This window comes from Tachypleus tridentatus, chromosome 1, assembly GCF_004210375.1.
Source record: "Tachypleus tridentatus isolate NWPU-2018 chromosome 1, ASM421037v1, whole genome shotgun sequence".
Classification (NCBI taxonomy): Eukaryota; Metazoa; Arthropoda; class Merostomata; order Xiphosura; family Limulidae; genus Tachypleus; species Tachypleus tridentatus.
The window spans coordinates 63,063,237-63,087,440 of NC_134825.1; the positions used below are offsets into that span (position 1 = coordinate 63,063,237).

Sequence of the window (24,204 nt, forward strand, 5' to 3'; positions counted from 1 at the left end):
GCCATCTAGGCTGAATTATATGTAACTCTTTGTTTATGTGACTCAATGCATGAGAAACTTACTGGCGAACGTATTTGGCTGAGAGTGATCAAAGCGTGACTTCAGTTTTTTTATGTTCTGAACAGCTTTGATCTAAGATTATCATAACGAATTTTAAATGGTTACAAGTTTTTGTGGACATTTCACTTGGTTTCATACGATAAAAAATTTGCAGACAGTCGAATATGTCGTAAAAACACAGTTCAGTATTTGATTTTTTTACAACGTGCGATTGTTTTAGAGAAGTGGCTTAGAGTAACACTTTCTATCCTCCACCTGGGCCATTTTATCTTACAAGTTCTTTTGTTTTAAACAACACACTACTTGAACGTGGCACGTGGTCTTCTTGCTCCATACCTGAAGGTTTACTATACTAAGATCAGGGGTTCGATTCCCTTCGGCAAACTCAGCAGATAAACCAATGTGGGTTTGCTATAATAAAACACACAGGTGAAATATTTCAGTGACGATTTAAGTTACATCATTTGTTTTAACTCGTAGGTATGACTTAGAATAGGACCATTTTACACCATCTTGAGGGGAGGTTTTTTTGTCAAACCTGGTAGCTAAATCCTGAACAAGAAGATGTACAGGTTTCAAAATGAAAAAAAAAATTCTGTGTCTAATTTTTGTTTTAACTAAAATCAATTCGTAATATACAATAGCTCAGTTTAGAATATTGTATGTTTCCGTGATATTCACCTTAATTAGTAAAACTCGCCTTCAAAATAGGTGACCGTTTTACCGCACCTTCTCCTACATCGCTGAATTGTTCTCTGTATATTCAGTATATGATGAATCATCGTTTGTTTCATGTTTCGTATGTCGTATTCTAATTAAATTTAAAAATAAGATTATGGTATTATACTTTTATACTAAAAAAAAGATACAACATTCATTGAATAGCCTACGAGTTCGCGTACTTCCTGTTTGCGCATTATGAACAGCTCATATTGTGTCAACATGTTGATTGAATTTCAAAAACGTATTATAGACACAACTTACACTCTTTGTTAAGGCTCCATTTTTCAGTAAGAAACATACGTTGGTTTCCACATGACTATAAAACATCTTTGAAACATTCCATACAGTTTTTCAGCTGTCGTATATTTTTATTGATTTAAATCTGTACTTCTCATGAACTATCTGTCATTTCTCATGTGAGAAAAATTAACTGACGTCAACAGAATAAAAATGATATTAATGTAACTGTGGTGAAAAATACAAGGTAATCGATGGAACTACATCAAAAGAAGGGAAAATATAATGAGACTAGAAAGATATTATCCTTCAAAGTTGTAAAAAGGCAAAGGGAAATTTGCATTTATACGAAGCAATGTAAAACTTTATTATTTGTAATTATTCTCCTCGTATCATGCGAATTTTTTTCTTTAAGCCTAATAACTCAAACACTCCACTAAAAACGTTACTTATTACGGATATGTCGCTAATGAAACCTTTTGTTTTTATTTGAACCAGGTATCAAAAAAAGTGTTTTATTTTAATAACTTGAAAAGTTTGCTAATCTCAAAAGCTAAAGGTAGTGAATTAAAAAAAATCTATTTTGTAATAAAGTAGAAACACATTAATTAAATTATTTGTTTTGAGATTTTTATAGTTCTTAAACTAGATCATACATATTTTAAAAAAGAGCTACTAAATCTATGAATATCACGTTTTTCTAAAGTTATAAGCACATTTCGTAGTATTATATTTCAATGAGTAAATAAACGGCTATTAATATATTTATTCTCGTATAATTCAAATGCTATAAAAAACTTTTAATGCTCTCAAAACACGTGCATGTTATGCTTAAGAATAGTACTTTTGAATTATTAATTAATGAATAAAACGTTAGAACGATTGCTAACTGAAAAAAACATTAGTAATGCTTATGTGGTGCTTCTAGTATCCGATCAGTTAGGGAAAGTAACCGTAAAAGTTAGAATAATGTGAGGAAATTCATTACAGTGTAAACACGAATATATTAACTGATCTGTGTAAAAGAAATTAGGTAAAATGTAAACTATAGGCAAATTTCAATACAAGAAGAAGACGGACAACACGTCTGTTTAGTTACTGGAGAGAGAAGTTACCATGGGAATTGCTAGGACTGAAAAACTGAAAAAAATTATTCGAAGACTGAGAGAGCTAACCATAATCTAAGAACACAATAGTGTTATCTTTTTCAGAGAGGTTACATTTGGTCATTCCATTAGCAAAATATGGAGGTTATTTGTTCAAAGAAACAACTAGCCTACCAATAGAAAAGATCACCATCTGCCCTTACAAAGCATAAACCAAGTTATAACAATACTTACAACGATAAATAACGTTTTATTCAAAGGCAGTATGGCCAACAATTGGAGAGACAGAGCAAAAGTAAGTTATAAAGCATTTGAAATAATTATGGAAACAATGGTAAAATTTATATAAAATATAAATATAAAGAAATTTCTTCTCCTTCATTGTTTGATAATGAATTGCACCAGAGTACGGTCAGGAGTTAATGGTTCAGACTATAACTAACTTATATACAACTCATCAGATGGTACCACACTAGCATAATGTTCATAAAAGTTGAAATTGCCATACTGTTCCCGACGGCAGTTTGGTAAATGCATTCATAGTTTTCAAAACAGAAATTTCACATTATAAGTGTGTACAAACCAAAGCGACATATTAGGAAACTTTTTTCTGTTAGTGGGGCCCGGCATGGCCAGGTGAATAAGGCGCTCGACTCGTAATCTGAAGGCTACGGGTTTGAATCCCCGTCACACCAAACATGCTCGCCCTTTTAGCCATGGGGGCGTTATAATGTGACGGTCAATCCCACTATTCGTTGGTAAAAGTGTATCCCAAGAGTTGGCGGTGGGTGGTGATGACTAGCTGCCTTCCCTCTAGTCTTACACTGCTAAATTAGGGACGACTAGCACAGATAGCCCTCGAGTAGCTTTGTGTGAAATTCAAAAAACACAAAACACACTCTGTCAATGGAGATTTGTGGAAACTGAAGAGGGTACACAAAATTATTGCTGTTGGTAATAGAAGTAATCAAAAGACGTGCCGTTTAAATGCTATACATCTATCTACTAAAGATGTTATCAATCACCAAACTGTAAGTGCAGGTGTGAATATTACTAACAGATGAGTAAGACAGGTTAGCACAATGGCCTCAATGTGTTTTTTTTTCCTTAAAATACTTCAATTTAAAAAAAAATAATAATCAAACCCCAACCTGGAATGGTCCATAAGGCTTCAACCAATGGAACGAGTAAAACTGAAGGAGTGTACTATTTAGAAATGAATAACCTCCTGTTGAGCCATTCTTCAGGAATAAGACTTTGTCGTTTGTACTGGGTGGGGTTTATCCTAGAAAGAGACGGTGATACCAAGCATGCAGCATGTGTGGTGCAATGATAATTGGTAGGAAAAAAAGATATTAGTGGGATATTTGCAACCATGGCTTGGTTTACAAAAAGTATTGATAGGCATATTATTTAGAGTTTATAGAATTGTGTGTAAACTGAGAAGGGCAAATGGAAATAAAATAACTTTCCTGAGTTATACAGAACAAAGTGGAACACTACTTCTCAATAATACACTGGTAACATTCCTGAGTTATACAGAACAAAGTGGAACACTACTTCACAATAATACACTGGTAACTTTCCTGTTATACAGAACAAAGTGGAACACTACTTCACAATAATACACTGGTAACTTTCCTGAGTTATACAGAACAAAGTGGAACACTACTTCACAATAATACACTGGTAACATTCCTGAGTTATACAGAACAAAGTGGAACACTACTTCACAATAATACACTGGTAACATTCCTGAGTTATACAGAACAAAGTGGAACACTACTTCACAATAATACACTGGTAACATTCCTGAGTTATACAGAACAAAGTGGAACACTACTTCACAATAATACACTGGTAACATTCCTGAGTTATACAGAACAAAGTGGAACACTACTTCACAATAATACACTGGTAACATTCCTGAGTTATACAGAACAAAGTGGAACACTACTTCACAATAATACACTGGTAACATTCCTGAGTTATACAGAACAAAGTGGAACACTACTTCACAATAATACACTGGTAACATTCCTGAGTTATACAGAACAAAGTGGAACACTACTTCACAATAATACACTGGTAACATTCCTGAGTTATACAGAACAAAGTGGAACACTACTTCACAATAATACACTGGTAACTTTCCTGAGTTATACAGAACAAAGTGGAACACTACTTCACAATAATACACTGGTAACATTCCTGAGTTATACAGAACAAAGTGGAACACTACTTCACAATAATACACTGGTAACATTCCTGAGTTATACAGAACAAAGTGGAACACTACTTCACAATAATACACTGGTAACCCTGAGTTATACAGAACAAAGTGGAACACTACTTCACAATAATACACTGGTAACATTCCTGAGTTATACAGAACAAAGTGGAACACTACTTCACAATAATACACTGGTAACATTCCTGAGTTATACAGAACAAAGTGGAACACTACTTCACAATAATACACTGGTAACATTCCTGAGTTATACAGAACAAAGTGGAACACTACTTCACAATAATACACTGGTAACATTCCTGAGTTATACAGAACAAAGTGGAACACTACTTCACAATAATACACTGGTAACTTTCCTGAGTTATACAGAACAAAGTGGAACACTACTTCACAATAATACACTGGTAACTTTCCTGAGTTATACAGAACAAAGTGGAACACTACTTCACAATAATACACTGGTAACATTCCTGAGTTATACAGAACAAAGTGGAACACTACTTCACAATAATACACTGGTAACATTCCTGAGTTATACAGAACAAAGTGGAACACTACTTCACAATAATACACTGGTAACATTCCTGGGTTATACAGAACAAAGTGGAACACTACTTCACAATAATACACTGGTAACATTCCTGAGTTATACAGAACAAAGTGGAACACTACTTCACAATAATACACTGGTAACTTTCCTGAGTTATACAGAACAAAGTGGAACACTACTTCACAATAATACACTGGTAAAATTATGGCAGCATAAAAGCAAAATGCACTGTTTTTCAAACAAATAAAAAATACTAGTTCCCTGTACATTTCAACGACTTTTCTTTTGTAAATTCTGCAGTAATGTATTATATTGACATTAAATTGACCATTTAACTGCAATTATCAATTGTATGTGACTCTTATACATGTATCAACCACACTGGTTTTATAACTGTTGTCCTCTCAAACACATGGCAAACGTAAAGATTTTTAATTCTGCAATCCAGAGTTTGATTCTCTGCTATAGATGTAATGCAAATAGCCCATCGTGTAGCTATTAGCTACAAACAAACAAATCATAAATATTTATAATATTGTATGCGTGAAAGATTTTGAAAATTATTAGTGAACATGGAACATTCGTTTGATTAAATTAGAATTGATTGATTGTTTGTTTGTTTTTTGGATTTCGCACAAAGCTACTCGAGGGCTATATAATCTCGAATGATGACAAAATATTTATATAACTAAATAGCATTACTGCTTTAGTGTGGGGTCGTTTTTCTCACATTTGTTTGTTTTTGAATTTCGCACAAAGCTACTCGAGGACTATCTGTGCTATCCGTCCCTAATTTAGCAGTGTAAGACTAGAGGGAAGGCAGCTAGTCATCACCACCCACCGCCAACGCTTGGGCTATTCTTTTACCAACGAATAGTGGGATTGACCGTAACATTATAACGCCCCCATAGCTGAAAGGGCGAGCAAATTTGGCGCGACGGGGATGCGAACTCGCGACCCTTAGATTACGAGTGGCACGCCTTAACACGCTTGGCCATGCCGGGCCGAGATTTGGTTGAGCATGGCCGATATACTTTGTATACTACACTTTTTCTCTCTCACCTTTATTGTCTGGTTTCCTCAACCATCCTCTACTTTAACTTTTAAAATTCAGTCAACCAGGAAGCTAAAACTCTTTCTGGTCGTGAAACTGGTTAAACCCTTCAACAACATTAAACATTTAGTTTTCTAATAAAGAAATTCGTGAAGCAGAAATACACAACGATACTTTATGACACTGGTGTGCAAACTTAAAACATGCTTGATAAGAGTTAAAACCGAGTGAAGACAATAGTTTAAAACAGATTCTTTAACATAGTTCAGTTTCCAATGAATGAATACATTTTATACTATACAGAGGACAACGATAAAGCAAAACTTATAATAGAATATAAAATGTACAAACATTCATGATCAAATATCCTTCTTTAGTGAAGCTCACTACAATTAAAATATTATAAAAACTTTGCTTCCGTTACTATAAAAAATATGGTATTTCATTAAACACTTTTAAAGTAATGTCGTACAACTAGTTACAATACACAATACAGCATGGAATGTCAACTCTTTATTTGCTGGTTATGAAAATATATAGAAAAATGCCATATGAAAAACATAAGAAATTACACTGGTCATAACTAAAAAATACATAACTACATCTTGAAACAAAAATCTTTAAACACTGATATAAACATGTAAACGAACATTAATCCATACAATATGTCAATTGCCTTTATAAACACATCAAATCGTGCAAATTGAAAATATTTTATCAAGGAGGAAAATAAAGTATTTATAACATAAAATGTGATAAATAACAAAGTTGTAGACGTTTAACTTATTTCTCCTTATAGTTTGTTTCTACTGGATTGTAACCACAATGGGTCGATTCCACGACCAGTGCAGTAAACAGGATTGGTTTCAATGGGTTATGAGGGACAGGTGATGTTTCCTAGCTTGCTTTGGTCTGATGATATGGTTGTAGCAGCTGCTCTCTTCGTAGATTCCCAGGTAAAACTGTCAATAGCATCAGATGGAAGACAACATCTCAGAAGATCCCACTTGTAAAATTTCCTTTTCATAGATTCAACTTTAACTGTAGTAAGATTAAAATATCCCCAGATATTTTGGTACCTCCAGTTGAAGATAAAATAATCATTCATAACAAAATATCTGAATTGAAAAATACGCAGTTGGTTGAATTCTGATTGGTCGGAAGTTAAACCAGAATACTGTGATGGTCAAATCACAACTTTTATCTACTATCGTAACAGCGCCAATAGTCTTTTTTGGATGGTAATGATCAGTGTTTGGGTAAATGTACTCTGGTTAGTAAACATCTGAGAGTTAAATAGAGACAACCCTGTTTAGTCTCAGACTGTAAGTCATCACAATAACCCTTAATCCTCCATGATTCTTGAGTAAAAATGTTTAATCATTTGGGTAGAATCTGATTTGTGACTCTGTATATTCCAGGTTTTGGTTTTCCTTCTAAAGTCAACGGCTGCAATGAAATAATGGTCACACACCTCCTCAACTTCAGCTGCAATGAAATAATGGTCACACACCTCCTCAACTTCAGCTACAATGAAGTAATGGTCACACACCTCCTCAACTTCAGCTACAATGAAATAATGGTCACACACCTCCTCAACTTCAGCTACAATGAAATAATGGTCACACACCTCCTCAACTTCAGCTGCAATGAAATAATGGTCACACACCTCCTCAACTTCAGCTAGAATGAAATAATGGTCACACACCTCCTCAACTTCAGCTACAATGAAATAATGGTCACACACCTCCTCAACTTCAGCTACAATGAAATAATGGTCACACACCTCCTCAACTTCAGTAAATTCTAATATCTAGAACTTCTCATACACTCAAACATTTCCTCTGATAATTTTCTACCCTTGGTTATAAGTTCTTCGAATCGTAAACATCTCATTTCCTTTCACATAAAGACTTTTAAACCTGGGTCACACAAGAACACAACAAAATACACTCGTCGAGAAGACAGAAAACTCTGTACAAACAAATCATTTGGTTACAGCAACAATAATTTACGTTGCTAACGTATTTTGATTTCCTGTTCATATGAGAACAATAGCCACAGTAACTATAAAAACGTTAGGAAGTGCATTACATAGTAAATCTGAATCCTAACTTAATTGAGTTAAAGAGATAAACTAAACATAATGTAATGACAGATCGAAAGTTATCTTTATTCACTTAAAAGAGCGCTCAACGACGTTAGGCACAATTCTTTTCCAACAATTGGACAGAGAGATCTTACCAGGAGAAAATCTGGGTAAAACTAAAATATTGTTTAAAGACTGATACAGAAGACTACCCTCTATATAGATAACAAAGTCGTTTTTTTCTAGAATACATCAACCAACTACGTTTTTTGGTTGGTTACCTCAATGGAAAAACAGGGAGGTTATCACCTTGAGGAATCACATGATTTGCCAGTGGTCAAAATTACTGTTAACGTTTACATAGTGCATTACACGAGAAAGTGCTGTAACATTATAAAGGATTACGTAAGATAAATTGATTATTACAGCGAAAATAATTTAGCTAAGTTATTCTGTTCAAACTACACATATAGCTATAAACGTGTATCTGTAAAAAACAATTTAAATTATTGGTTAACGTGAAACCTTTACCTGACTAAAATGAAAGAGACAGTAAACACTGAATATCCTTTGTATACCATACTATCTATAAAGATTTCACTTGGCCGTTTCTTTAGTAGACAACACACACTTGATGCAATGTCAGTAACCTAAAATTGGCAAACCAATGAAACCAATAGGCTTGATATTCGTTTGCTTGTTTCGTGCAAAGCTACACGAGGGCTATCTGCACTAGCTGTCCCTAATTTGGCTAAAGGGAAGGTAGCTAGTCATCACCACCCACCGTCAACTTTTAGGCTTCTCTTTTACCAACGAATAGTGGGATTGACTATAACATTATAACGCCCCCACGGCTGAAAGGGGAAATATGTTAGGTGTGACATGTATTCGAACTCGCGACCCTCAAATTACGAGTTAAGCGCCCTAACCACCTGGCCAGACCTGGCTTTGATAATTCGTAATACAGTTCACGCTAGATTGTAATCCCAAATATCGCTGTTAGTAATTAGGCTTACAGGATTCGTTAAACTCTCTTGTATTAGTTTTGTTTGTTTTTTTGGAATTTCGTACAAAGCTAGTCGTCTATTGTTTTTTTAGAAATGACGGACCATATTGACTCAACATTACATATCGCCAACTCTCTTTTACGAACGAAGAATGAAAGGGTGAGCGTGTTCGATGACAGGATTCGAATTCGCGATCCGTAGATTGCGAGTCAAGCGCCCTACCCACCAGACCATTATTTTGGCCCTTTTAACTAAGTCAAGCAAATTTTACAAAACTTTGTACGTTCAAATAAATTAAATAATATTTAATGTTATAATTTTCAATTATATAGATATGCGATAGAGTTACAGCAAGAGGAAACTTTGAAACATAAGCAAATCTCTAAAGGAAAGAGGATTGGTAGGATTTTATATTCAAAACACACACAAAAAACTAAAGGAATGGGAGATACCCGCCGCAAAAAACCAACCAAAATTTAGGGAAAAAAACGTCAGAACCGAAAAAGGGATTGAAAGCACCAGACTAATCTAATAATACAATCTAAAACAGTTTCTTCTTCCTACTTAAAAAAATATACTCATAAATGAAACCTGTGAAATGTCTTAACAAGAATACAAACAAATATAAAAATAAAATAGACTGCTTCACCTATGGCGTTTGTAGATGCTGCTTGCCTTCGGATTCATGCTCGAACAAAGCAAATCATATCAACTGGAAGCGAAGAACTGAAACTGAAAATGGAAAAAGAAGAGTAATGAGAAGGACAAATGTCCTGAGAGGTCAAAAGTCGAATTAGACTAGAAGAAAGCAAGGTGTATGATATTGATTTTGGAGAATATGGGAACGCTGAAGCCTCTAAAACCATTGCTGCTATATACAACTGTATATTTTTTCATACTTTGTGAATTTCAAATCCGAAAAAAAAACTTCTGAATAGTAGAGTCAAATAGTTAATAACTACCAATTATCACCTCCTAGGACGTAATATTTTAAAATTTGGTGCGACCCCAAGAGGGGTCGATTTTCCGTGACTGGGGTTTTTAAATCGAGTTTTTTCCCTAAGGATATTCATTTTTAAGTTAATCAGTCAGTCAATCTGTTCTTCAAAGTGAGTACTTTAGCAAAAGTGCAAAATTGCTACAAGGTAAACTAACTCACTATATAATATGTTTCACAAAAAGTATTTGGTATGTTTGTAATTAAGTACAATGTGCTATCTATTCTATGCCCACCACATTATCGAAATCTGGTTGCTAGCGTTGTAAGTCTGCAGACATACACTGGACGAGGATACAAAAATGTATTAAATAAAATATTATTCATCATAATATTTGTATCTCAACAGTAAATCCGATGGCTTGTAACTCTCAAAACTGGATTTCAATAATCGTGGTGGGCACAGCACAAATAGCTCATTGTGTAGCTTTTCGCTTAACAACAAACAAACAAAAACAAAATTTATTTTGTAAATGAAATAGAGAAATACTGCAATTTGGTTATTTTTATCAAAATTTGGTTGCAAAAGTGAGAAAGGTTAAAGTACACAGAAATAGATTATTGCTGAATTTTTATTGTTTAAAATGTTTAAACATGAAAGCATTTTTATTTTAGAATTATAACAATATATATAATACTTCAATACTTATCTAGAGAAAAACTAAAATAGGATATGACAGTCACTCTTATAGTAAATCCGCAGTTGATCTTTTTTTGAAGCGCTAACAGGGCGTGAGTCAGTAAACTTTATTTTTAAGCAAACTTATCCTCACAATGATTAAACTCTGTCAATTTGAAACGAAGTCAATTTGTGTATTATGTATATCCAGTACAGATGAATTTTCCTCATTTATTCTTATTGATGTTTTTTTACCACATCTAATTGTGTATTTAGCTTCATAACGTGATCCATGTGATGAAACATGATTCAGTCAGTAAGATTTGCTGCTTCCTGATTTTCAAAAAGCTTGTTAAATCGCTAAGCATATGACACTCATGTTTATGAAGATCGAACTATTTGATGAAGTACTGGTCTCCGTTAGGTTTCAAAAACATTTTAAGGTTCAAATGAACCAAACAGCTAAGTTATATGTGAACTCAAACAGAGGCTCGAGTACGTTATACTAAAACGATTTTAAATATGCAAATTGTCAAGTCCCTTGACAACCACACGTTAACATTGTTTGGCATACCTTTGGTAGTGTCATGGCACCGAAAAATTGATCACTTTTAGGAAGAGCATTTAACATCCATTTCTGACACAAAATATTAATACACTTAGACTAAAAAGATGTGTTCAGATTGTAATCAAAATTTACAAGAGGAAATATCTCTTTTACTTAATGGCAATGAAAAACAAAGGAGTATGGATCAAGTTGGTTCACCAGGACCATCGATAATAAGTTACAAATCGTACGCAGGTGTGGTAAGTGAAGTGTGGCATTTTGTAAAAGGTGAGATTCCATTAAAACAAAGCTCAGTAGCAAAAGCTGTCCATGTATCCCAGGAATCAATAAGCAACATAATCAAGAATAATTTCAGTCTGAAAACAAAGCTAATAAGGTATAGGTTCACCGAGATAAGACTTCCATTCATGCTATACGTTCAAATATAGTGTTCCTCAAATAGCTGGAAAATGAGACGGATATTCGTGTTACTCTATACGAAGATGTACCAGTCAAGTCGCTGGACCCAAAGCCTAAATCTATTTTTTCTTTTGCAATCAAACTATTAAATCAAGCACTAGTAACAGTCATCCTCACACACTGTATGGATTATTAAAATCCTGTAGAAAAAATAGTGTGCTTTAAACAGCCTTACGACGAGGATTTTTTTGGATGGAAATTACGCTGCAGTGTTATTGTAAAGATGCACTGTCGTCAGATAGAATGAGAGCAGATGTGGTAACATGGACTGTAACGATTTGATAAAACATCAAAATTTATAAACCTAATACTGATATTGGACTATTTTAACTTTATATGTGAATACTTCAAAGTCTGTTATTCCAAATGATTTCAATGAGTTATGATAACTTTGTTTACACTAGAATTTGGATTGTATTTTAAATACTACTAGTTATTAGTAATACTTATAAAAACGGATACTCCATTTCAAACTATGTCACTTCAGTGAAATTGGTTGACATCGTTGTTTTGGTGTGTGACATATCGTGTGATAAAAAAACAAGCAGAACGTAAAAAAACAAGAAATTCAAACGTTTTGCTGTGATATTTACAGACATTTCCAAAACTTGGTTTCCTGGATAGACAGCAGTAAGTCTTCGGATTTGCAACTCTAAAATCAGGGTTTCGATTTCCCTCGGTGGACTCAGCAGATAGCCCGATGTGGCTTTGCTATAAGAAAAAAACAACACATAGTCCAATTCGTCTTATTTTATTATATATTTGTAAGCTAAATTAATGCAAAATAAAACTTCAATTACTATTCGCACAGTTTCTGTAGACCTTTCTTTCAGATTAGTTAAGAAGATTAAAAGCAACTACACCATGTTTTATGTTTATTAACGTAATTTCTAAATAATTACATATACACATTGGCCAACTTAGCAAGATCTTTCGAACCCTCTTTGTGTGATAAGATTTCTTGACATACGTTATTTTCACCAAAAGAGGACTTTCAAACATTATACCTAATTTCTGTTTATACATCATCATTTTTTTTTAAAAAAAAAAAAAACGAAACAATTTTAATTATCAAGTTTCTCATGATGAAAATATACCTGAAATGGTCCTTAGTGTGATGACTTGTATTGCTTGTTATTCAGCCTTGAATTGCACTGACTATTATGCTATTTTTTTTTTACAACACACGTCAAATTCTAAATAAATAGTCAAAGCTAGAGTCTGCAACAGTCGCAGTTAACCATCGGGTTCAAGGTGACGATGTTCTGTATCTGAGTAAACAAATTGTTTCTAACTGAAATAATTTATGACTCACATCTCTTTATATGTTTACCAGTTTATTTTCTGTTGCTAGGCGACGAACCATACTAATTGTCGTTGTTTCAGGTAAACTTCAGCTGGTTGACTAGGGCTATGTATTTAACCTAGGATCACGTGACGTAAAACTAAGTATGGAATTTGGTTACACACATTAAAAATGGTGGTTTATTAGTGAACATTTCAATCAATCAATACCATTTGGTTAAGAACAGTGAGAGTGATTGTGTGATTTATATTTACACGTTAATATCAGCTTATATATAAATACTTCATTGTATTGTTCAGCCCCTCAGTGACACAGCGGTATATCTGCGAACTCACATTGCTAAAAAGCGGTTTCGATACTCATGATGGGCAGAGCACAAGTATCCTGTCGTTTAGCTGTATACTTTGTTACAAGGAAACAGACTTATTTTCGAGTTAACACAAAGATACAATATCCTATAATCCGATCGCTTTCGAAAGATTGACCTTCCTTCTTCAGGGGCAAACTGGAGATGTTTACCTTTGAAGAAGAAAGGAAGCCTTCAGGATGTAGGATATCGTATGTTTCTGTTACATTGATTTCTTGAACTTATGCGTTTTTCATGAATATTATTTTCGAGTCATTTAGTTCAATTGTTGCTTTGGCTTTTCGAATGTGTGCATGTGATCGGCCATGTTGATCCTAGTAGTTAACGAACCGAACTGTGGGTTGGAGGGCACAAATACTGAGATACAATATGCCACTCACCACGCTCCACTCCTACAGCCATGGATGCGTTACAACAGTAACAGACAATTCAGCTATTCGAGTAAGAGTTACAGGTGCCGCTGACTTGCGTTTATTCTAGTTAGAAGTTCTAAATAACTAATTTCTATCTCTGAACCTTTAGGTGTCTGACCTGACTGTTTACCCACCGCGTGCAAGATGCTGTTCTGGTTATAATAGTAAATACTTTTTTCTCACTTCTTCAGTTTAAATTCCTAGTTTTGTTAAAATGTGTGACAATATTATTTGTAACGTTTCTTACACAGGTACAGACTGTCCGAGCTGTTTAATGCTAGAAATTGACAAAAACAGACAAGTTGTGGTTAATTTTGATGTAATTAGTTTGTCCCCCGCTAGTACAGCGGTATGTCTTCGGATTTATAACGCAAAAGCAGCGGTTCAATTCCCCGCGGTGGGCTCAGCAAATATTCGGATGTGGCTTTGCTATAAGAAAACACACACACATGTATTCAGTTTCGTAACAGAAATGTTTTGTAAACGCTATCAGATAATTGATGTTTGCAATAACCAGCTTCAGTAAGGTTATAAAATACGCTGTTCATAGATTTTAGAGAAATGGCGACTAGAAAAACAATCATTGGTAAAAAAAATGAAAGTATTTTTTTTATGAATTTGTACAACACTGCAATACACGTTTCACAACGAGGTCATTAAGCATTTGTGCTCTTTGTAAGCAGGTTCGTTTCTAAACAACCAGAGGTGAACGGTATTACATGTTATTTCTGGATATCGCATTTTATACTGTGACAAGACTATGCGAAGGATGATAAAGCCAGACTTACGTCATGGATCTTACAGATTTTTATGAGCTTTCGTTAGTTTGATCCGACAAACGCAGTCTAAAATATAAAAATCGGATGTTTTCGCCGTTGAAAATCTATAAAAGTTTTAAGATGTGTGATCTAAGTCTGGTTTGTTATAGTGAGACGTAAAACATCAATTTTTGACATTAGCTTTTCAGGAAAACAGATGTTTATTTTGAGGTTTAGCTGAAAGCTTATTATTTTTTATCAGTGTTAGTCCACTAGGAATCTATACTTAAATCCAGGAGATTGTGCACATCTTTTTCATAATGAAACTTAGATCAAAGGGTTCTCTATCGTAACAATGAGAACGTTGATCAAACATATTGCAAAGGATGTGGTTTCAAATCTTGTTACTATCCTGAACGACCTGCTGCACAACCTTTCCTGCTTTCACGGAAGACACTGAAGAAACATTATTAAAAAAATAAACAGTGTTCTTTGGCTCTACATTGTTTAAAGCTCGTTTATGAATATCCTATCTAGAAAAGGGCGTCTGTGACACATTTCTATATCTTGGCAGCATTATATTATTGAATAGTCGATAATTTGCCATGAATGTGATGTACGCATACTAAACACCTCACCCTTGGAGACATACATTATCTTGGCATTGGCAATTTGGTATTATAATATTAAATTAATCTTCTTCAGTTCATACGTAATACTTGAAAAGCACTGGGCGTTGAATGATAATAAGGTAGGAGTAATGTAAAAATTATGACAATTCTTAGTGTTTATAGTTAGAGCCTTTGCTGCCATTTATTTCATGTACATCAAGGCTTAGACAGATGTAAGATTATAGAACATCAATGCAGAGCACAACATTTTGTTATTTGTTGTCTAAAGTGCAGGTTTTATCCATTACTATATCCTACATTTAACAAAAGGGAGTCCCCAAATGCTGCAGAACTTGAAAATATTTATGGCAGGGTTAGAATAAATTAATAAATGAGACCTTTTTTCTTCTATTAGATATGTTTTTGTGTGCCAGTAATACCAAGTGTGAGACACGGGTATACACAATTCAATTTTATTATTCATCAGGATATTTGCCATCCTGTACTCACTCTAAAATTCTTTCAGGCAGAATTAAAGTAAATTAATATATGATTTTGTGGGCGTGGCAAAATACATCAATCAAAAGGGGTTGACCTCCTGATTTAAAACTATAAATATATTTCAAATCGTACAAGAAATGACGGAGCTATAAGCTAAATGTTTGTACTTGAAAAATAAACACTCAGAGCCATCCTATGAGCCGACATGCCGCGACTAAAATTTCATAAGTTACTCTTCCGAAACTCTCCAAATTATTTATATAGATCAGTAAATATCCTTTCGCTCCACTTAAAATGAAAGTACAACTTGATGGTAATCTAGTTTATTCAATGGAAAGTCATCAAATAATAGGTATTTCAATCCATTGAGAAAATTAAAATGATAAAAATGAATAGAAGATTTATATGATCGTTGTAATTATATAAAACAATTGAATAAATACAATAAATAAAAAGCAACGTACGTATTTTAGTGAAATACATAAAAATTAGGACCACCTGCAAAGCAGAAATAAAACAGCGTAAATTATGAACTAAAAATAGTAAAAGGTTTGTTGCAAGCATATTTTGATATTCAAATAATGTTAGTTGCTTTAGCCCAGGGGTCACTAAACTTTTTTCACAGGGGCTAGATTACTTGGGGAATGAGAAGCACGGGCCACATGATCATTATGTTCAATACTCATAAGCTCATCAGAACGAAAGTTCTCTGTAAAAGACTTAACACAAAGTTCAGGAGCCACATTAGCCATGTGAGAGTAGCATGCAATACACACATATAGTAAAAAACAAACAGAAATACAACCAACATTTTTTATTTTCCAAAAGGTTATCACAAAAGGTGACATTAGCAAAAACAATTTTCACATCGCACATAGTGAGTACATATCTGAATTTCACTAAGTCGCAAAAAAGTTAGTGAGATTTATGAAATTGGCGTTTGGCTTTCAAAATATCTTCAATCTTCGGTTTTGAATTGCTGCATCCAATTATTAGAATTGCTTTCAAATGTTCATCAATCAATCTTGATCGATGTACCGACTACACATACTTCATTTTTGAAAATGCTTGTTCACAGACATAAGTTGTTCCGAAAACTGATGCCATACCGAATGCGAACTGCTTCAGCTTTGGAAAATCATCTTCAGGTATGCAGCTGTAAAATTCAATAAGATGCCCCTCTCTGTGTTTTGCTTTCAACAAGTCATTTCCTTGCAAATCGATGACCTCCAGCTGAAGTTCCACTGGCACGTCATGAATGACACAATCAAAAGGATTCTGAAAAAGGAGAATGTCACTTTCGATTCTGTCGAGATCCGAAAATCTCTCTAAAAATGCTTATTTAAATCACCAATAATCTTTTTCTGAAACTCCAGGTTGACATTTTCTGTGATTCAAGCATGAAACTCATTGAAACACTGATAATGAGAGAGGTTTCCTCCTTCCAAATGTGCTTCAAACAATGACAGCTTTCTCCGAAATCCTTTAATGATTTTATAGAGAACATAGGCAAGGTTATTTTTCCCATGAAATTTCAAGTTCAATTCATTCATGTGGGATGTGATGTCAACCAAAAATGACAACTTTAACAACCAGGTTGGATCCGACAAAAGTGGATCGGCTCTATATTTTTCGATAAGAAATATATCTATTTCTCTTCTCAGCTTATTAAAACGAGACAAGACTTTATCGCAGCTCAGCCACTTCACCGCCGTGTGATACGGCAAGTCACAGAAATCCCGAATCAATTTCTTCAAGAAACGCCTTGAACTGGCGATGATTAAGTGCATGACCCGAATGCAGTTCACTGCAGAAATGACTGGTTTCAGTACGCAAGAAATATCTAAGTCTTTTCCACAGAGTCCTTGCTGATGTATGATGCAGTGTATGAACAGAGCGCTTGGGAGTTGAAGATCTTCCAACTATTTCCTGATCAGCCCCACCAGACCCTTCTTTACTCCAGCCATGTTTTTCCTCCATCAACTGTTACACCTCTAAGCTGATTCCACTGAAGGTTATAGTCTTGCAAAGTTTTATGCACTTCCATGAAAATGTCTTCTCCAGTTGTTCTTCCGTGCATGCTGCAAACTGATGCCAACTCTTCCGTGATCTGAAAGTCTAAATTAACTCCACGAATAAACACGAAAAGTTGTGACGTACTCGAGAAATCAGTAGACTCATCCAGTGCCAGAAAATACCATAGGAAGTTTCTAGCTTTTTGGCGTATCTATAATGCGATGTTCTCTCCAAGTTCTTCTGCTCTCCGTGCAACTGAAGTTGCTGAAAAGCTAATACTTTAAAAGAAATTGGCTTTTCCAGGACACAACTCATTTGCTGCTTCATCATACGCTCTTTGATGAAGTTGTCGTCAGTAAAAGGTTTTCCTCGCTCTGCCATCCTATACACTGTTTTGTAACTTGTACGAGTGACAGATTCATTTTCAGCAAACTTTCTGGTGAAGAGATTCTTTTGAAATTCAAAAACACGTTTCATGGATTCAAATTTCTCAGAACGGAACTTTCCTGAAAATTTCAAATATGTTGATAGATGTTTTGTTTCATAGTGACGCCGAAGATTGTACTCTTTCAAAATGGCAACACTTTCGGTGCATATCACACAAGTAGCTTTCTGGTTTTATTTCCACAAAGAAGTACTTTTCTCCTCATTCTTCATTGAAAGCACGACACTCAGAGTCCACTTTTCTTCTTATAAAAGCAGACATAACGATGGGCGAAGAAAAACAGGATTTGAAAATGAAAAACACAGAACGCTGTGAGAAAAGTATTGTACTGGTCCAAGAACGCACAAACAAAATATACTGAAACGTATGTTTGCCACGACACTTACCTAAGAACGAGTTACGAAAAGCGCATAACTCGACTACTAAGAGGTTGGTTTTTGAATGCCGCACAAAGCTACTCGAGAGCTGTCTGTGCTAGCCATCCCTAATTTAGCAGTGGTTTAGCAGTAGAGGGAAGGCAGCTAGTCATCACCACCCACCGCCAACTTTTGGGCTACTCTTTTACCAACGAATAGTGGGATTGACCGTCACTTTATAACGCCCCCACGGCTGGGAGGGCGAGCATGTTTGGCGCGACGGGGATGTGAACCCGCGACCCTCAGATTACGAGTCGCATGCCTTAACACGCTTGGCCATGCCAAGAAAATTAGCTTGTTGAAGCGGTAACCCTAGGCCGCTGAATTTACAAAACGAGTCGATCGGACGAGGCTTAAGTCTGTACTTGTTTTCGAAATCATAATGCTTTCATAGATACGTGTCTCGATATGAATAAACGGGCAGCAAAACGAAAGAAGAATTTTCCTATTGGTTAAAAATGCGCGTGACAGCCTTGTTTTTTTATCATAACGTCTTGTGTTTGCCAGCTTAAAGCAACCATCGGTGGGATTTATTTTGTTATAACAGTCGGACATTTGATGAAATGCCACTTTTCTTGGGCTATTTCCAACGAATAGTGGGATTGACGACACCCCACGGCTGGGAGGGCGCTGCTGGTCGCGGGCCGGGCCTCATGGTGGGATTTATTTTGTTATAACAGACAAAAATGACTTCGAGGGCCGTAGTTTGGTGACCCCTGCTTTAGCCTATCAGTTTAATAGTTACAGAAATTATTTTTCATTTACTATATTTATATTTTCAAAATAATTTCTGCTTATATTGTAAGTTTGAAGTAAAATTAAACATCTAAGAATAAGAGCTTAGATAGAGAATGTTGGAAATCTAATGAATATATCTTCTGTAACACACGACTGGTACTGAATATATTTGTTTATAGTATCCAGTAGATACTGAATATATTCGTGTTTAGTGTCTGATAGATACTGAATATATCTTTGTATAGCATCCGATAGGAACTGAATACATCTGTGCACAACATCCGATAGGAACTGAATATATATGTGTATAGCATCCGATAGGAACTGAATATATCTGTGTATAGCATTCGATAGGAACTGAATATATCTGCTCTCTTCTCTTGTCAAAACTGATCGCAATCCTTAATCCTTTTATGTGTTTAATCCTTCTTTTATTAGGATTTTTAAAAAGCCGATTTTCCTCTTTTCTGGGGTTTTTATGAATATTTAGTAGATTAAGCTCTTCAACTGGCGAATTAAAAAATACACAAGTCTTTCGTGATTTAATACGAGGAACATAACGTATTGCCATGGCAACGTTATTTCTAGAGTTCGAAAAGTTTGTTTTTTTCACGTGACACTTTGAAGTTTCTAGTTCTTGCGTGTGATACGTTTAGCATAATGTAAAGAAACTATCCTCAGTTCCCTCCCTTCAAAGATTTTATTTTTTGGTACACTTAATGAAAACGAGTTGCGCAGAAGAGTTGAGATAGACATGTTTGGTTCGAATCAGAAACTTAAGAAAACTAAGAGTCACTTGTGTGACTAAAAGTGTGGCTGAAATCCACGACTCAGCTATACTTATAGCACAACTTGAAACTGGAGTTTTAAAGCTCCTGCTATATATGATAAAGGTTTTGTTACGTACAACGAAATAATTTGCTTTATATTTTATTTTAATAACCACCTTGTTTGATATTCAAATACTAAAGAAAATTAGAGTATAAAATGAGCAGTTAAATATTGTTACTTATTTTAAAAAAACACTAAAACTTTGGTAACACATAGTGAGCCCTGTACTGCACTGAAAATAAACTGAATGATCGTACATTTACAAAACATGAGAAACATGTAATTCTGTTTTTGGAGTGTGTGTTGCACAATTGCAGCACTATGCGATATAGAAAGAAAACTTCGAGCTGTAGATGTGAAATTTCACTTTACGTTTAGGTTTAAATTATCATATACTTTGAAACTAATAATAAAGTCTATAATATCAAGAAATACTTCATTCTAGAACCGATCATTCCTTTTTGCGAATCCTGCCATCCTCTTGTAAAGTTAGAATGATTAATTCCATAGTAAACCAACAAGATCTAAAATAAATAGAAATTACTTCTTATGAACATTCTTATGTGAGTAGAGATCCAGACAGGCTTATGCATTTTGCGTGCACTCTGCGTCACGCACATCAGTTAATAAATCATGTAATTTGAAGAAATGGAACAATTCACAAATGAAAACAGAACTGAAAAACTCTGCACGTGGCTGATGGTTTGACTGTAGAGCTTAATTTTTTTTTTTGATCGACTGGCAGTGCGTGACGATAACATCGGTTGTAACAAAAGTTTCATTTTTTTAAAACAAGAAAGTCAAAATGAAATGAGCAGGAATAAAACTAATCAGCTTAAAGAAAGTCATGGTGTAATAATATGTCATAGAGTAATAATATGTCATAGTAATAATATGTCATAGTATAATAATATATCATAGTGTAATAATATGTCATAGTGTAATAATATCTCATAATATAATAATATGTCACAGTGTAATAATATGTAATAGTATAATAATATCTCATAGTATAATAATATGTCATGGTGTAATTATATGTCATAGTATAATAATATGTAATAGTATAATAATATATCATGGCGTAATAATATGTCGTAGTGTAATAATATGTCATAGTATAATAATATGTAATAGTGTAATAATATGCCATAGTATAATAATATGTAATAGTGTAATAATATAGTATAATAATATGTAATAGTGTAATAATATGCCATAGTATAATAATATGTAATAGTGTAATAATATGCCATAGTATAATAATATGTAATAGTGTAATAATATGCCATAGTATAATAATATGTAATAGTGTAATAATATGCCATAGTATAATAATATGTAATAGTGTAATAATATGTAAAGGGGTTAAAAGGAGTGATCATTAGAATAACGTTATACATGTTTGTGGAACATAGAGATAGGAAGAATGATTGTTAGAAAAAGAAATATAGGCACAAGAATTATAGTTTATGTGAAAATGGTAAACATTCAAATAAAAATGACACAAGAGTATAAGGATGAAAAAATCCAACCTGAAGTGCTAGAGTGTGCATGTTTACCTGAAGTGCTAGAGTGTGCATGTTTACCTGAAGTGCTAGTGTGTATGTTTACCTGAAGTGCTAGAGTGTGCATGTTTACCTGAAGTGCTAGAGTGTGCATGTTTACCTGAAGTGCTAGAGTGTGCATGTTTACCTGAAGTGCTAGTGTGTATGTTTACCTGAAGTGCTAGAGTGTGCATGTTTACCTGAAGTGCTAGAGTGTGCATGTTTACCTGAAGTGCTAGTGTGTGCATGTTTAGCAGCTACGAATAAGACGATTTGAACGAACGAGTGAGAGATAACAATAGAAAATATTATAAAGACAAACTGAAACAAAAAACTAAATATGTAGCCTTTCATATAATGATACAATTCGTATTGAAAATTTAGAGAGTATATAAGTACACTCATGTAAAAACTTCAGATATTCAAAACCCAAATATTCAGCTTGTGGACACAACACTCATCTTGAGAGCTTAGTAAAATTTCCAGCTCATTAAATAACTACTGTTACATATATTAATCTCTAGCTCTCGTGGTCACGCGAGTTTGCGTGAATATCAAGCATAGTAGAAAATGGGATTTTTATTGTATCCTTGTGTTCGAACGTGTACATGCGATCTGATTGTTATATCCTCTTTTAATAGACAACAACATCACTAGCACTAAAGTTATAATACAGTGGCATCACATTGAAGACTAAGCCTAACATTCATCATAGACCACTCAGGTGAAATGACAAAGAAACGATTTTACACGAATAATCAGAAGTATCGAGAGTCTTGGTTCCCGACATTGAATGAACTGAAAGACTTGTATATATATATTTGTAATCCAAATAAAATAACGTGTTTCAAATAAGTCTGTTTGTTATAAAAAAAACATTCGTATGGTGAATAAAAAAAACATTGAGCTATTTTGTGAAGAAGTATTTGAACATTTTATTTTTTTATAATTTTTACAAGAATAACTTATAGATATTGATATGTTTATTAACACATATTTATTACTTTTTCAATGCGTTGAAACATGATTTATTTCACGAAGCCTATGAGGATTGTTAATAATTTACTGTAAGAGAATTTCAGTTTTACGCGTAACTAGAGTATTAATTTTAGTTATAATTATTTGCATTATTGAGTGATATTAAACGAAACTAAAAGGAAAATTTCACCATTTCCTGATTAATTGTTTACATCTTTAGCTAATTATCGATTTAAAATGTGTTTATTTCTTATTCTGTTTTATATTTGAAAATGTGCTTTATAATTGTTAATATCAAGTTAAATGGCCATATAAAACACATATATTAAATTTAACTAAAAATGTTTGTGTCAGTTTTATAAATATGAAAGTACTTGAAGACTTTCAGATTTCAGACTAGTTTTAGAAATAAACTCAAAACTCCAGTCGTCTGGTCATTCTGGTCTTCAAAACGCTTAATAATTAAGTAAATATATAAATGTCTGTATAACTGCACATATATGTATTCAAATAACACATCCATTTTTAAAATATCCTATTCTTATGTTTGTAGATTGTAAAAATAAGTTATAATTTATAAATTTAGTGGTTTTTCTTGGTGTTATAATATTAATTGGAAAGGGTGGATTTGAAACAGCAAAGTTTTAAAGCTTCCACTTTCACGAACGTCACATCTTCAAATATGAGCTTCAGTCTTGTTCACTGTTCATTTTCATAGACAAATGGTTTATTATACTGGTTCATGATATAAAATAAAGCGTTTTTATTTTTAAAAACAAACGTAGTGAATAACGTTTATAGTATGATAAAGCTAATTCTATCAATGTTACATTCATCTGATAGATAAATCGATTTTATTTTTACTGCATGCAAATGACATTATGCATATTTCTAGTTCCATAAGATCCGTCCCCGCTAGTACAACGGTATGTCTTCGGATTTACAACATAAAATCAGGGGTTTGATTCCCATCGGTGAACACAGCAGATAGCCCCATGTGGTTTTGCTATAAGAAAACACACACACGCTTAAGATCTTTAAGGTAGATCGAGACGTTTTTGAGAAAAACAAAATTTAAGCAAAGTGTTTGTGCTACTACAGGTTATTCTACATGGTAAATAGCTCTTAGGTGATCGTTAAATATATGACACGTTTTACTAGAAACAGAAGTGACACTTGGTTCTAAACATATGTTTACTAGCCAACTGATCGCTTAAGAGAAAAGTAGCATACAAGTTTGTGATTTTTTATGAGAAATCGAAAACAATAATGAAAAATTTAAAGTACATATAAAAACTATATAACGTACTTGTAAGATATTTAATCTATCTGATATCTTCATTAGCTTATATTTATTTTCTTGCATTATTTAACCAACCTATGCTAAATCAGATCTGAGTGTAGACCATTAAATATGTATATAATCTAAGCTTTTGATTAAATTTTAGAAAGTAATGCAACCAGTAATTTCACTATTTTCCCTATTTGCTCTATGTGAAGTGTCTATCCCACCAAATCAGCGTATTTACAGTTTAGGGACGATTCCTTACGCCCCCA

At 33.9% G+C, this 24,204-nt stretch overlaps 1 long non-coding RNA gene across 3 annotated transcripts in view; it reads right to left on the reverse strand.

Annotated features, from left to right (window-relative positions):
- Window positions 1–6,542: 6,542 nt before the first annotated feature.
- LOC143250410 (uncharacterized) overlaps window positions 6,543–24,204 on the reverse strand; it is an 80,932-nt gene continuing 63,270 nt past the window's right edge. Inside the window, exons 1-4 of one of the 3 annotated variants that reach the window (XR_013028188.1) lie at window positions 12,818–12,983; window positions 12,314–12,431; window positions 9,727–9,809; window positions 6,543–7,903 (exon numbers count right to left, since the gene is read on the reverse strand). This is a non-coding gene — a long non-coding RNA (uncharacterized LOC143250410). Of the gene's footprint in view, window positions 7,904–9,726; window positions 9,810–12,313; window positions 12,432–12,817; window positions 12,984–24,204 lie in introns of those variants that run through there. The other 2 variants (XR_013028176.1, XR_013028174.1) reach the window with 2 other exon arrangements.